The sequence below is a fragment of the Alligator sinensis genome, unplaced genomic scaffold (genome assembly GCF_000455745.1).
Source record: "Alligator sinensis unplaced genomic scaffold, ASM45574v1 scaffold67_1, whole genome shotgun sequence".
In the NCBI taxonomy this organism is placed as follows: Eukaryota; Metazoa; Chordata; order Crocodylia; family Alligatoridae; genus Alligator; species Alligator sinensis.
The window spans coordinates 82,780-97,357 of NW_005842111.1; positions in this window are offsets into that span (position 1 = coordinate 82,780).

Sequence of the window (14,578 nt, forward strand, 5' to 3'; positions counted from 1 at the left end):
CCCCCCCACCATGTTGAACAGGGAAAAAATTCTTATCTTGGATTCAAGTAAATATGGTATTATATGAGAAACCTCAAAAAATGAGAAATCTTATTTTTAAAAGTCTCCTTTCTAGATAAGATACTACAATCCTTTCCTTTCCTACCTCAGTAATTAAGGAAAATAATGGTATGTTTTTCTTATTTCTTTTTCTTCTCAATAAGTAGCTTTGGTGCCCTAAGAAATTTTTTGTATTCTGAACAAAACTTAGAACAAGATGCACTCCACAAAGAAGCCATCTTATGAGACCTGGTTCATGATAGAATAGAATTGGAACAGTTTGGTTCTAGGCAAATATCTAGTTTTCTTGTAAATGTAAAAAAAATGCTGCTATATTAATTCTTTATTTTAATGTTAAATCATAGCATTAATTAAAAAAATTCTACTGGAATTCAGTTATTCAGTAGGGGTGTGCAAAATGGGCTGTATTTGATTTGGATTTGGATTTGGCCCAAATCAGGGACAGTGTTTTGATTTGTTGATTCAGATCACTGTCCCTGATTCAATTCAGCTGAATCCAAATCTGAAGATTCGATGCAGATTTGGAGAATCAGCGATTCGGCCATAGACGCAGCTTTAAATGTTTTTTCTGCATACCTCAAGGTACCAGGTGCAGGTCATGAATGCTGCAATGGTGGGGTGGATGGAGCATCCCACAGGAGTGCCATGTGCTCAGTGGCAAACCTCAAAGTGGATCAGAAGTACTTCTGGTTCACTTCTGGGTCCACCAGGAAGTGCACTGGGGGGTGTCCCCCTGGCTCATGATTGGCCACAGGGGAGACCCTGGGTGCCCCTCAAACCCAGGAGATACCAGTCACCAAGCCAGGGGGGTGAGGGAGCCCCCCACCACACTCCCTGGCAGACCTGGAAGTGGACCGGAAGTGCTTCTGGTCCACTTCCGGGTCTGCTGCTCAGCATGCTGGTGACCTCCCCCCACCTCCATGCTCCTGTGGGACACTCCATCCACACCACCATTGCAGCATTCACAAGCTGCACCTGGTACCTTGAGGTATGTAGAAAAAACATTTAAAGCTCTGTGTATGTCCAAATCTCTGAATCTTTCTGAATCTCTTCGCATCAATTTGGAGGGTTCTGAGAGATTAAAGGGTTCAATTTGGAGAGATTAAAGGGTCTCCTGATTCAATTTGGATTCAGAGATTCGGCCACTGAATCGGGCCGAATCTCTGTGGAATTGAATCAGGGACCAAAGCTTCACATAGCCCTATTATTCAGTAATAGATTATGTTGTTTATTACCCAGGAGAATATAATTTATAAGTCTGTGTCCACATTTTCCAGAACATAGAATGAGTTAATTTTCAATACTGAATATTGGCATAAATGCATGTTAGAAAAATATGTATTTTTCAGTTAAAATAAATATAGACTATTGAAGGCTACAATAGCCACCAAAAACATTTGGTTGTCTTTCACGGTATGGTAAACTTGTTTATATTTTGGCATATTTGAATGAGAACTTGTTGAAAATAAGAGCTTTATCTACAATGTTTCTCTTACTTACACTTAAAATATTATTTTCTTTATCTTAAGACAAGTATATAGTTTTTGTACATTTCCAGCCAAGAACACTTTTGGGTAGATTTAAAAAAAAAAAAAAAATAGGAAAAATTTAAGCTGGAATGGATAAACCACATCATCGGTAAAGATAAAATGGCAACAAGTTAACACTACAAGTTATTTTACTAATATATTTTTATCCCCATTTGAATAAAAATAGGGACTACATGCTGACTGAAATTCAGCAGGGCTTATTACAAACAGCTACTTACATTTCCAGTTTAGGGAAGGAGAATAAATCAACAGGAATTAAAAAAAAAAAAAGATTTATGAAAACTTAAAGTTTGATTTAATTTCACCAGTCATGTTTAGCATACATGAGCAAATATATATTTATTTCAAGCAATGAAACTAAAGTTGCTACTTCCTGGCAGTGGGTTTTTTTTTCTTTAATGCTACTCTGCCATTCTTTTGATGTCTTTGTAAGGACTTAATGGGTGCCTATACACAAGCACAGAGGCTGCTCTGGTGTGCTGGAATTCCTCAATTGAGTTTATGGGAACATGGGCATTGGCAATGTGTAGGGGGTGCACGTGGGGGCACATGCACCCCTTGAGCTTGGCGGTGCACCCCCTGCAAAAAGCATTGGCGACACTGCCTGCACTTGGCGCTTGCCACCCTTCCCCCCAAAACTGGTGTGTGCCTGTGGGAGCTCCCTGCTCACCACTGCCATGCCCCGACTGCTGCTGTCACCGCCTGTGGGTGGTCGTCGTGCCTCTCCAGCCTCTGGGGGCATGCAGCGTCCATGAACATGGCAATAGCCACACTCCAGCAGCCTTCCGCATCTCATCTATCAGTTTTTCTGTGCTTAAAAATGGCATTGGGGTGCTTGAACTAAAGCTCATCGAATGAGCTTTATTTCAAGCACCCCCACCACCATTTCCAAGTCTGGGGATGCTGATATAGGAGATGTGGTGGTGCTTTAATTAGAGCAGCTCTTTAAGCTACTCTAATTAAAGCTCCAGGCCCCCCCCCCCCCCCCCCGAGCACATGTAAAAGTGCCATAAGCATCTTTGTTCTTTGTGAGGACTTGGATAGCTAGTGCTTAAGGTGTTTCTAGTTTTAACAAAATTATGACTACTGCTCCCTAATTCCTTTGGCAGAGTTAATTATGTGCTTAAACTTGAGCCATAAAGTGATAAAATTGAATGAAGTCCATCATTAAACTGCTATTTCACAATTGATGCTATAACAAAGTTTAATCCTTCTTGGGCTATATAAGTTTTTCCTCTGGCTTTCAGAAAGGATGTAGATTGTTACCATGCCTTTTTTTTTTTATTACCTTCACAGTGAATAATCCCCTTTCATTTCCTCAAAGACATTGTATACTCTATATTAATCAAAATGCCCTTAAATGATTTGGCAACTAAAGGGAAAAAATAGGAAAAGACTATTATAGATAAAAAATAAATGTGTCTTAAAAAAAATCTGCAGAAATATTGATCATCAGAAATTTCTTACCAAATTTTAGGCTACTGCATCAAATCAACCCATTGTTTTGGTTCAACCCACTGTTGTGGTTCAGTGGTAGAATTCTTTCCTGCCACGTGGGAGACCTGGGTTCAAAAGCATATGTTTCCAGCCTCAGGCAGGGGATTGGACTAGATGACCTCTGGAGGTCCCTTCCAGCTCTATGACAGGAACATATGTCATGAAGCTTTTGATTTCAATCATGTATGGTTTCCGTGAATGTACTGAGCAAATATATCCCTTGCCAGAGAGTTTTCTTTATTTTATTTGATTCCCCCTTTCCAGGAAATGACCTTGGGTCTTAGCTACCATGGTGGCTTGGCTTTTGTTTGTTTGTTTTTTCTTTAATCTCCAAATAGGCCTGATCCCAATCCTATTGAAGTCAAAGGAAGTTTTTCAATTAACTTCAGTAGACATTGCATCAGCTGTAAAAATATAACTCTTGTATTTATGATAATAGGACCTCAGATATTCCTGAGATATGGATGAAATTAACTCTGTAATTCTTTGTCATAATGCAGTACATAGCAGAGTACAACCGCATTGTAATAAACCCTCTGGGAGAAAATAAATAATTAAAAGGGGATATTTGCTGTAACAGGGTTAGTCAATTTACTGCAACATAAAAATCACTTCCTGCTGTTTGGAGTGTTAGCACCATTGCAGCTAGCATACATGTGTCCCCAGATCCAACAACTTCAAGTGGTGTGTCAGTCAGATTTGCTCATAGTATTTTAAAGGAAATAAATTGTTTGTTATCCCATTTAATATATTTTTTGCTATTTGTCAGTATGCCAGAGAGGGAATGGGTGGAACCAAAGTGGAGTTAGCTATAGAAAATCAAGCGAGAGAATCAAGATTTGAAAGGAGAACTTTTTGTCAAGCAACTTTAAGAGGGAGGCCAGGTTTATTTCTGACAGAAACTGTTATTGGGAGAAACTATAAAAGTGAGATGGGCTAAAAGCAAAAACTTGAAAATTAGACCAAAACATTTGGTTTTGATTTTTTTCCCATTGGAAACTGGAACATTTGTGGATGATACAGATCAGTTTATTTTCTTTAGAATCACTTTTTTATTCACAGAAAAGCCCATTAAGAGTTAAACACTTCAATATAATAAAAATATCTACAAATAGCCAAAATAAACAAATGGCTTAGAGCTCTCCTCTCCCAGACATTTTGCTTTTTACTTTTAACTCCAACTGACCGGAAGTACAAGGACTGTGCATACTGTCTCCTTCACTCTGTATTAGGCTAAGTACAGATATTCCAAAAGGTCAAGGCAAAATTGATCTATGTTATGCAGTTTTCTATAAGCCGTATAGTTTAGATTGGTAGTGAACAGAACACCCATTTGCTCAGGGGGGTGGGGGGAGGGGAGGGCAAATCTTAGACTGGGTTCTGCAATTTTAAAACTAGTCTATGTGTATCAAATGTCTGTTCTGTTGCAGGTATAGACCAGGTTCTGATCACTTATACTGGTATAAGTATAATGCCTGTACATGCTCCAACAGAAGGAAGAGAACATTTAGTCACAGAATGTATCTACCAACTTGATTTACACATCTGAAATCTCTATATATCATTGTGCTATGCAAACATATGATTACATTATTGTTCTTTGGTCACCTACTTGTATTAGGTAACCACGATTTCAAATAAGACTGCATATACCAAAAAATTTGGATACTTCCTGCCCCACTATTCTGAACTTCTTACCTTAGACTATTCAATGGCTAATTAATATACAAAATATAGCTAATAAAATACACATTTTTAAGAACACCATTTGGATTTCAACAGGCTTCACAAATTTAGTTAATTAAGTGTTTATTACTAAACTGAAATGCTAAGTAACCCTGCATAAAAATAACAATGCAGTTTCTCTGATGAGAAAATCAAGGCAGGTACAGCTCACTGTTCTAGAAGCACTTGCTTGAACTGTCTCTTTACAGAAATATGCTGAAAGGAATCAGTAAATAAGTCCTTATCATTTATGACAAATAAAACCTGAGCAAGATGAGGTACATTGAGTACTCTGTGTGAAAGATGTTCTGTTCTCTATTTGGCAATGCTAGGAATAATATTGTGTAGACTAGCCAGATGTTTTTCTAGATATTGGCATTAAATAAAAAATAAATAAATTTTGGATTCCAAGTTCTCAATAAATCTAACAAGGAAATGAAAGCCAAGTACTGTGTACAATTGTTTGTTTCCACACAAATGCTATTCTCTTCCTTGACTATTTTGTAATGTACTTTGATTTGAAGGGATTTTAATTTTTTTGATTGCACTCAATGAAATCATAAGTAGGTCCAGATGAGACTTGCTAAGGAAAAAGGCTGTTTCTTTTTTGCCAGTATGTTTCAAAACATACTGAATACTTTTAATGAAGGAGCAGGGGAGGTAGAAGGACTCCTGAGTTCTTGTCTTAGTTATGCTACTGATTTATCAGATGACTCTGAACAACTGTACGTTATGTTTACACATGTGTTAGAATAATTACTTAGGGATGTAGTGATTGTAAAATCCTATGAGAACCTTGGATGACAGTCATGTTGTACTAGTAGTATTACAGTAAATAAAATGGAAGAAAACTTAAATGAAAACTAGAAAATATAAAAATGGAAACACTCATGTTTGAAAAACATTTGCTTGAAAATACAGTTCTGACTCTGCAGAAACTTGGTCAACTGGGGGTGCCCTTAAAAACAAATAGTCAGTCCAAGAACTCAAATAAACCTTGGGGGATCCTGCTTGAGAAATGTCTTCTTTCTCATTCATTGTCTCATACCATAAGTCATAATCCTATTTGTGTTCTTAGTTGACTTAAATATTAGATGATCTTTTCTAATAGCTCAATTTTCTCAAGGTTATAAATCTTTTGCAATTTTCTTGCTCTTTTTTTGCTTTTGCTAAAAATATCTAGATTTTTTTCTTTCACATCCTTTGTTTCCTACTGCCGTGAATTGTCCTCTGATTTGAGTGGTGTTACACACAGGCTTTCAAATAATTTTAGTGGCCTTTTGCTAGCTGTTGACATCTAAGCAATCCATAAAAGATCAGCATAAAAACAGGTGGTTGGAAATCTGGCACTAGACTTTTGGTTTGGGATATGTCCTCAACACTTCCTGGAAGAAAAGCATTTTCAGATACGTAACCCTTGCAATGTTATAGTTACTCTAGGGCCCTGGCACAGGTTTGTTCAATTGTGCAATGACATCTCATCTCTGATCCCAATAATCATGACTCCTGCATGACTCCAGTGTGATTTTAGGATCATTATTATTACTACTTTTCAGTGCAGGGGAAGTCCAGCAAGTGCACTGGTGCATAGTATGCCAGCAAGTTGGGGTGGGTAGAAAATCAATCAGTTGATCATTGATGCCTGGGACCATACTGAGAACATAGCTGATTATCAGCTTACTCCCAGATTGCACCAGGGCTTGTTCAAGTCCATGGTGTGATCCCAGGTTGGAGATGACAACCAGCTGACTGTTGGTCCTGGCCCAGACAGCCCCAGTCTTGAATGGGACTCAGGGTTGCCTTGGTGGGTGCTGATTCAAAACCCCATGCCTGCAACTCTGGCCAGGCTGCTGATCATGGGGAATCAGATGGGACCCCAATCCACTGGGGACTTTAAACCCCACCAAAAGCCTCTGTTCTCTCACACCAGGCAATCCAAGCAGAATAGCTGGATGTGAGTTTTAAAGCCCCCAGCAGCATCCCCCTGGGGCCAACAGTTACCTGATCATCAGGCTAGGGGGCCAGTTCCAGACTCTAACATGGTCTTGGCCTCAGGACTGACAATCAGCTGACTGTCAGCCCTGGCCACATGTTACATTTAAGGCACCACACAGACAAGCCACAATGATGTTCTGCATATATATAGAACATTTTTATAGCTTATTTGCCATTTTATGGCACCTTAAATCAGGTGCACATGTAGCACCCTTGCTATTGATGCCATGCATAATACATTAATTGCAATATCAATGTAATATGTAGAAGGAGTCTATCTGGTGCTGCTACTATCCAGATGGATCCCTGTTACTGTTATAGCATAAAAGCCACCTGGATGTGATAAGTCAGCACAGAAGTGGAGCTGTACAGAGCTTCTTAGGCTTCAGAAAACCTGAAGAGTTTAATGAAGCTTTAATGGTCTACTTAAACAGGTTAAGCTCCTCCTTTCCTCTCCCTGCCCCTTTTTTGCCTGAGCCATATGACATAATGGCTCAAATGAAGAAAGTACTAGGATGGAGTCCAAGTTTGGCAGAAAATTAAACAAATCACAAATTAGTTCTACTTATATTCTCATTTGGCTGTGTGCTTGGTTGTTCTGTTTATGAGCTAAGCTGACAGAAAAAATTGAGTCACAGAGGAGAAGACAACACGCAAAATGACAGATTGAAAAGGAACCTTCTAGGGGCGCAAGTAGCACAAAAAGAGCAAATGATTTGAGAATAACATATCAAAGCAAAAAAGCAAACAAACTTGTTCAGTAATTTGGGCAAACTTGGGTGCTTTGGAAAAGGTTATCTTTGGTCAGTAATCTCCAATTAAAGCCAATAATTTGTGATAATCAATGAAAACAAATGACTGCAAATATTTTTTAGGATGTTTCTGATCTGACCTGTGAGCCAGATCTGACCCCTAGGACTTCCAGAGGGAGATGGGAATTTCAGGGTTGGGGTGAGTGGGGGCAAGGCAACCACCAAAAAGTGGTGTATCAGAGCCCCAAACAACTCTCATGTCAGCAGTAGGGGGACAGCAGTGGCTGTGTTAATTCCCACAAATGTTGCCACTTGTCTTGCCCCACCACTGCTACTGCTGCATCCAGACCTTGCAGACCTGGTCCACAAGAAGCCCCATCATCTAGATCTGACTTGATTTTTCTCTGCTTGAAAAATACCTGATTCAGAAGAAATATCTATTCTGTACAGTTACATTGAAACTTTAAAATTTATACTATCTTGACACAAAGGAATTTTCAGCAGATCCAAGCACCTCTCCTTTGTTTTATGTAGTATATTTTTTCACATGAATAAGCATTCAGACACAATGCCAGGCAGGCATACTCAACCAGAGCTAGAAAATGTTAAACACTTATAATATTCTTGACTCTCTTGCCACTGGATAAATGAGCACTAGCAGAAAAAAAATACAAATGTTTCTGGCAAGCACAGCATAAACTTTATAGTCACCATCAGCAACTATAAAGCTTACTGTTTTCTATCTTTGATCAGTGCTCAAAGATACCTCAAATACAAAAGATTATTTTATGCTTTAGCTAAGTCACTTCATAGATTTCACGTCTACTTGTGCATTAACATGCTTTAGTTAATGTGTATTAAATCTAGTACTTCCATTGTGAAGGCTCCTTGTGAGAGGGAGGAGAAAGCCCCCCCAACTCACCCCATGCCCCCTCCGACTCACTCTGATACTCATCACAGGTGCAGTAAAGAGCGATAGCAGAGGAAAGACACTGAGACAGGAAGAGCAGGCATGGCAGTTTCAGAGCTGCCTGAGCCTGCAAATCAGTGGGGGAAAGGGCGTGGCCAAAGAGAGGCATGGGCTGCTCAAAAGGCAGCTGAAGACTCAGTTGAAGAATGCTGAGGGAGACAGCCAAACACTGCCAGGGAGATGCCGGCAGACAACCCAGGGAAACCAAGCCCCAGAGTGGAGGGATGCCAGGAACACTGCTGGGGAGAAGTGGCTTGCCGGGACACCAGCACAGGTGATCAGGGCATGCATGGAGGGGCCACCAGCACTCTTGGGTAGTGCAGCAGGTAGAGGGTCACAGAGTGCCACAGACAGCAGCGAGGGAGAGAGTCCAGCTCAACCAGGAGTTTCTCTGGAGAGACGAGCTGCGGGAACCGTGGAGTGCATGGCGAGAGAGATGGGCAGCACCATCTGGACAACTATTAGGCAGAGTGGAGCCAAGAGCCCCCAAACGGGATGATGGGCCCAGAAAACAAGATCCCAGTGACCCCATCAGCTGATGCTGACTTTTTCTCTTCATTGTATTCTTAAGTTTACTGTTAACCTAGGATTGGGGTATGTTCAGTTGCCAAGGCCATGGTCCATGGATGAAGGACAGCCTTCAGAAGATGAATGGCCAGAAGGTCGCTGGCCCTTGGATGGCGCGGATAAGACAGGATCATCCATGTCACAGGTGGGGTCCTACAGGAGGTCTGTGATCTCCTTAAGGCCCCCTTCCTGTGCCAAGTTGGCCCAAGGGCACCCTCAGTTTCTCTCCTGCCACGTCTTTGATGTTGAAATATGTTAGGGAGGCTGCCTTTTATGCCCTCTTGGTCACTTCTCATTGTAATCACTGCCTGTGGACTCCCGGACCCCTCGTGGGTCCCGCTCTACAAATGGGTGCTTCCGGGGCACCCTAGCCTTAGGGGCTATGCGTGGCTCCTACCACCCCAATACCACACCCCAAGCCTCGCAGGTGTACTGGACATTATTCTGTCCCTCTCTCTGGTGTTTTTCTCTGTAATGCTGCCCTCTCGCCAGGCCTCCTCTGTAGCGCTGCCCTCTCGCCGGGCCTCCTCTGTAGCACTGCCCTCCTCTGGGGCTCTTCTACAAAGCTGCCCTCCTCTGGGGATCTTCTACAAAGCTGCCCTTCTCTGGGGATCTTCTATAGTGCCACCCTCTCTTAGGGCCTTCTCAGTAGTGCCATTATCATATTAATAAAACTTCTAGTTGTTTTTTTTTTTAACTGGAGGACAATATGTGTTGTTTTTATATGTGATGAAGCACCTCACCATCTGCACTCTCCTTTTCAAAATTCTAGATCTTCCCATGCCAGGGTAATGCTGTGAATGGCTACAGGTGTTTGCTAGAATGGATCAACACTTCATATATTGGGTTAACTCTTTCTCAGTCTAAAGTTAGTTAATCTCTTGATCAACTTTATCCTTGGTTAGGCTGATCTAAATGTAACGCGTGTACGTACCCTAAGTTATATTCATTTTACTTCACTGGGAGTATTTACTTAAGATGAACAAAGTTGAATTTAATGTTTTGTAGCATTTGAAGTACTTAAAATATATATACAACATCAGTCTCTATATCCTTTTTCTTCTCTCTCTCTCATTCAAATGCTCCCAATTCATCCATTTTGTCAATAACTGCTGAAGTTGGTAGCATTGTTCTTGTACTGTGAGTGCTCATAGCCCGTTGTAACTTACAAAAATAAAGTCAATTTATAGGAGCAAGAAGAAATGAACAACTAATGAGTTGGTTTCTCCCTAAGTGAATGACCTAATTATTAGAATGTAGAGTCCCACTACATTTGGTTGCTTTAGGAAATTTCTCAAACCAAAATGTATTGGCATATTTTATTTGCACCAGCCATTAAAAGAGGAAATCTGTGCTTCACTTAAGAGTGTTGAATTAAGAAAACCATCCATTCATCTTCCATTCTGTATTCATATGACCTTGAAATTTTAAGCTTGTTGTTTACCTTATAGTATTCCCTTATGATTGCAAATTGCCCTCTCTTATCAACATGCTGGTTTCAGAGAGATGTCCTTGAATTGTACTCTGTGATCTCTTATCTAGAATGCAAAAATTAAAATTTGTCTTTATGGTTTGATGCATCAGAAATTCAGAAATACAAGAAAAATATCTATCTTAGAAAAAGCTTTCATATGAGGATTAACAGCTTTCTTATAATACAGTATTGGAACTGAAGAAGGTTTTCAAACAGACTAGCTATATAGTTTTAATTTAAAAATATTAAATAGCCCTTGAAATAAAAAAAAAAAAATGTAAAAAGAACAAAGTTAGGTAAATGGGTAAAGCAACCCATTAAAGGTAGCTGCTTTAATCAGGTATCTTAATAAGGCAATGCAAAGCCACATCTCTTCCTATGGAAATGAGTTGAATAATAAAATACACTAAAATAGCGTAGCCCAGGTAACTCAGGTATATAATTCTCTTCTCCAGTTGGAGGGTATTGTTAGCTGGCAAGTGTGCTCATTTTCCCCCGTCCCTATAGAATCAGGCCGGGACAGTCAGGGGACAGTCAGGGGACTTAACTATATACACATTTATTTACATTAACTTATCACAAGGAAAAGAAACATGGATATATATATATATATATATATATATATATATGATATCTAAACAAATAACATAAACAATACCCTCTGGGTAAATGCCATAAAACATACCAGTGCTCCAGATACAGGTAAGCCACAGGTAAGTATCTGATCTGAAACAGATAAACCTCAAAATAAACATAGCCAACAGATAAACCATAGATAAGTATGGGTGAACAATAAATAAGCCACAAATAAATACAAATAAATAATAGGTGAAATAATAGCAACAGGGGAGGTCCCAGCAGAGCCCTAGGACTCTACTTATCTACTAATTTACAACATGAGAGTTTACAAAATTTAAGGCATGACATCACACCACTTATGGTGCAAGAACCCGAAAGATAAACTCAATCCTGAGGGGAAACCTAAATGCCCTACAAGGAAGCTGGTAACTTTAGGGGGCCCTCCGAGTGGGACCTCCCCTTTAAGGAGCCCTTAACTAACCAGGGGGGGACTCCCTATTCCCTGTGGGAATCCTCTTTTCCCTGCAACTAATGGCTCCCAGGCCTGGAGGGTGGCTTTCGTCCTCTGCGCCAGGCTACTCTCTCACCTGCAGTGAGCTTCAGGGGGGGTCGCTGTCCCCTGGAACAGGGCTCCACTATGCAGGGCTTCTGGGGCCTCTGACTTGGCCCTGTTTGCTGGCTCAGTAGCCTGATCACCATCTGGCTATCTGGACTCAACCTTTTGCTATGGGTCAGGGGCTGGGGCTGCCTCATGCAGCACCAGGCTCAGTCCACTCCTGGACTATCCATGCAGCGCCTCCTGCACCAAGCTCCCAGCCTCATTTTGGGGGTTGAGCACCTGAGCTGCCCAAGCGCTCCAAAGTTCCTACTCCATGCACTGTCCTGTGTACCGTGTCTCTGGCTGCATGCCAGAGGTTGCAGACGCAAGCCACCTCATGCAGCTCCCAGGGTCTGGATGCCATGTGCCATGCTGCACAGTGAGTCTAGCTGCTGGAGCTGTCTGCCATTCCCCGCTGATGGAAGTCTTCAGGGGCACTTCTGGGCTACTGCTTTGCCCTGCTGAGCAGCTCTTCTCAGCTCTTCTAAGCCCTGCTCTTTTCTCTTCTCTGTCCTGGATGTGTTCCTCTCATGCTGGGCATGCAGCTCCTTTTATATGCTCCAGAGCTCCAACCCTGAAGTCTTCCAGATCTGAGTGCTGCAGTCTTCAATCAGGTCCGGGAGGGGGGGGACTCCTCTCTCCCTTCCCTCAGGAAAGGGTGTGACTTAACTCCTCTTGCTGCCTCCTGATTGATGAATGAGCTCCACCAACCAAAACAGCAAGATTTCGAGCCTGGGACTCCAACCAAGCTCCAAAAGGCAAGCCTGCTACAATAGTATTTAGATATTATATAAGGAGTTGCTGTAATTGGCATTATTGCTTAAAATAGATTTAGATTGTATTTCTTAATCTGTTCGTATCAATACTGTTCAACTATGGGAGGTTATTGTTCTTATTTTGTAGTTTGCCTGGGAAGGATAAATAACTTCTTGGAGCAAGGCCATATGTTTTGATTTGGAGGTGGAAATGTATCCTATACATGTGCCCAGTGCCTGCTCTGACATCTTGTAATTAGAACACATGGGAGCAGACTTAATTAATTGAGTCTTCTGAAGGGTTCTAATTAGAATGCATTGGAGCAGGCCTCAGGCTAATTAGAACACTCCATCAGCTTCAGTGTTACATGTATTGAGTGTCCCCACATTTCAAAATGGTGGTGGGGGCACTTTAAATCAAGCTCATTGAATAAGTTTTAATTAAAGCACCCCACCCACCATTTTGAAGCATGGGATACTGCATACATGAGACACTGCAGGCATTTTAATTAGAGCAGCTCTTGGGAGTTGCTCTAATTAAAACACTCCCCATCTAACCCAGATCACGTGTAAAGATGCCTATAGTTTCCATTTGTCTATTTGCCACATTTGGCCAGGGTATTCTGAGGCTGATGCTGCCCTTCCTTTTAACAGATCCATGATAGTCTACCATTTTCATGAGCCCTCACTGGGAATCAATTCCCTTTACTGAGGGAAGTAGGATTTAAAAGTTAAGCACATGTTTAAGTGCTTTACATATTCACATGGGTGTTATAGTAAGAGGAGATGAGCTGAAAATGAGAAGGAGGATGTTGGGACAGAGAAGTTGCCAAGATGCTATGAAAGTTATGACAATATAGGAGAGAGGAATTTGAAGGAACAAAGAAAAGTGAATTTTTATACATGTTGGCCATGTCCACATGTGCATGGACATTTGGTTCCCTGAGCACAACTACTGGTAGCACACCTTGTGCTTCTGCTAGTTGTCCCCAGGGAACACCTGTTCCATGCACCCTCTGGAGCACAGCAAGTTACCCTGGCTGGGGTAGGAGAGGCTGGGGCCAGCACTGGGCTGGCCCCAGCAGCCTAACCTGTGGGCTCTAGGACCTCTCAGGGCTACAGCAGTGGTGATCCTGCCATGAGGAGCCTAGTCAGCAGCAGTGTGTGGCTCTGGCTGGCCAGGCTCCAGTTTTGAGCAGTTTAAGCTTGTGCCACTCTGCCTTTTTTCCCTGCAGGTTTTTTTGACCCCTGGATATCCAGAGGCCAGTCCCCACCCCTGCTGCTCCCTTGCAGTGCAGAAAACAACTGAACATGCAGTATGGGGTGCTGCAGATGTGTCTGTGGCACCACATACTGCACAGTTGTGCTCATTTGGACGTGACCTTTGAGTTTCAGTTGACAGTTGGGACATTGGGAGGAGACGTAAAGAAAGACAAAGAAATTTAGGAGAAAGAAATTTAGGAGACATTAACACAGATATGATAATCTAAAGTCTTAAGAATAGAAGAGGCTGCTAAAGAACAAAGTAAATATATCATAAATCTACTACACTCTTAGAAAAACAACTCCACTGACTAATTTATTGAGAGTGAAATCAATAATAAACATGCAATTCATACAACTGTGTACAGTAGAACTCTGTTGTCCAAACTTTGTTTCGGAATACTTAGAATCAGCAGTTACAAATTCCAGACACCGTATAATTTGCAAATACCTTGTCATTTGAACTCTAGAATGTCTTCAGGGTTATGGAAAACTGTTATCTCTCTATTATATAAAATTTATTTGCACAAACACAAAATGGGCAAAGCACCACAAGATTCTGAGTTTTAGCAAGAAAGCACCAAAGGAATTGTTTATGAATAATGACTATTTTTGTACATTCCCTTTCCTAAAAGCAATTCTGTTCAGAATATAAACTATTTTTAAGTACTCATGACCTCTGAAAAGAGCATATATTTTTTAGTTTCACAACCCCAGAAATCACTGTTCACACCCAGTGATAAAAGGCATGCTGAATACTGACATAACTGGGTGTACTGTAGTTCATCTTATG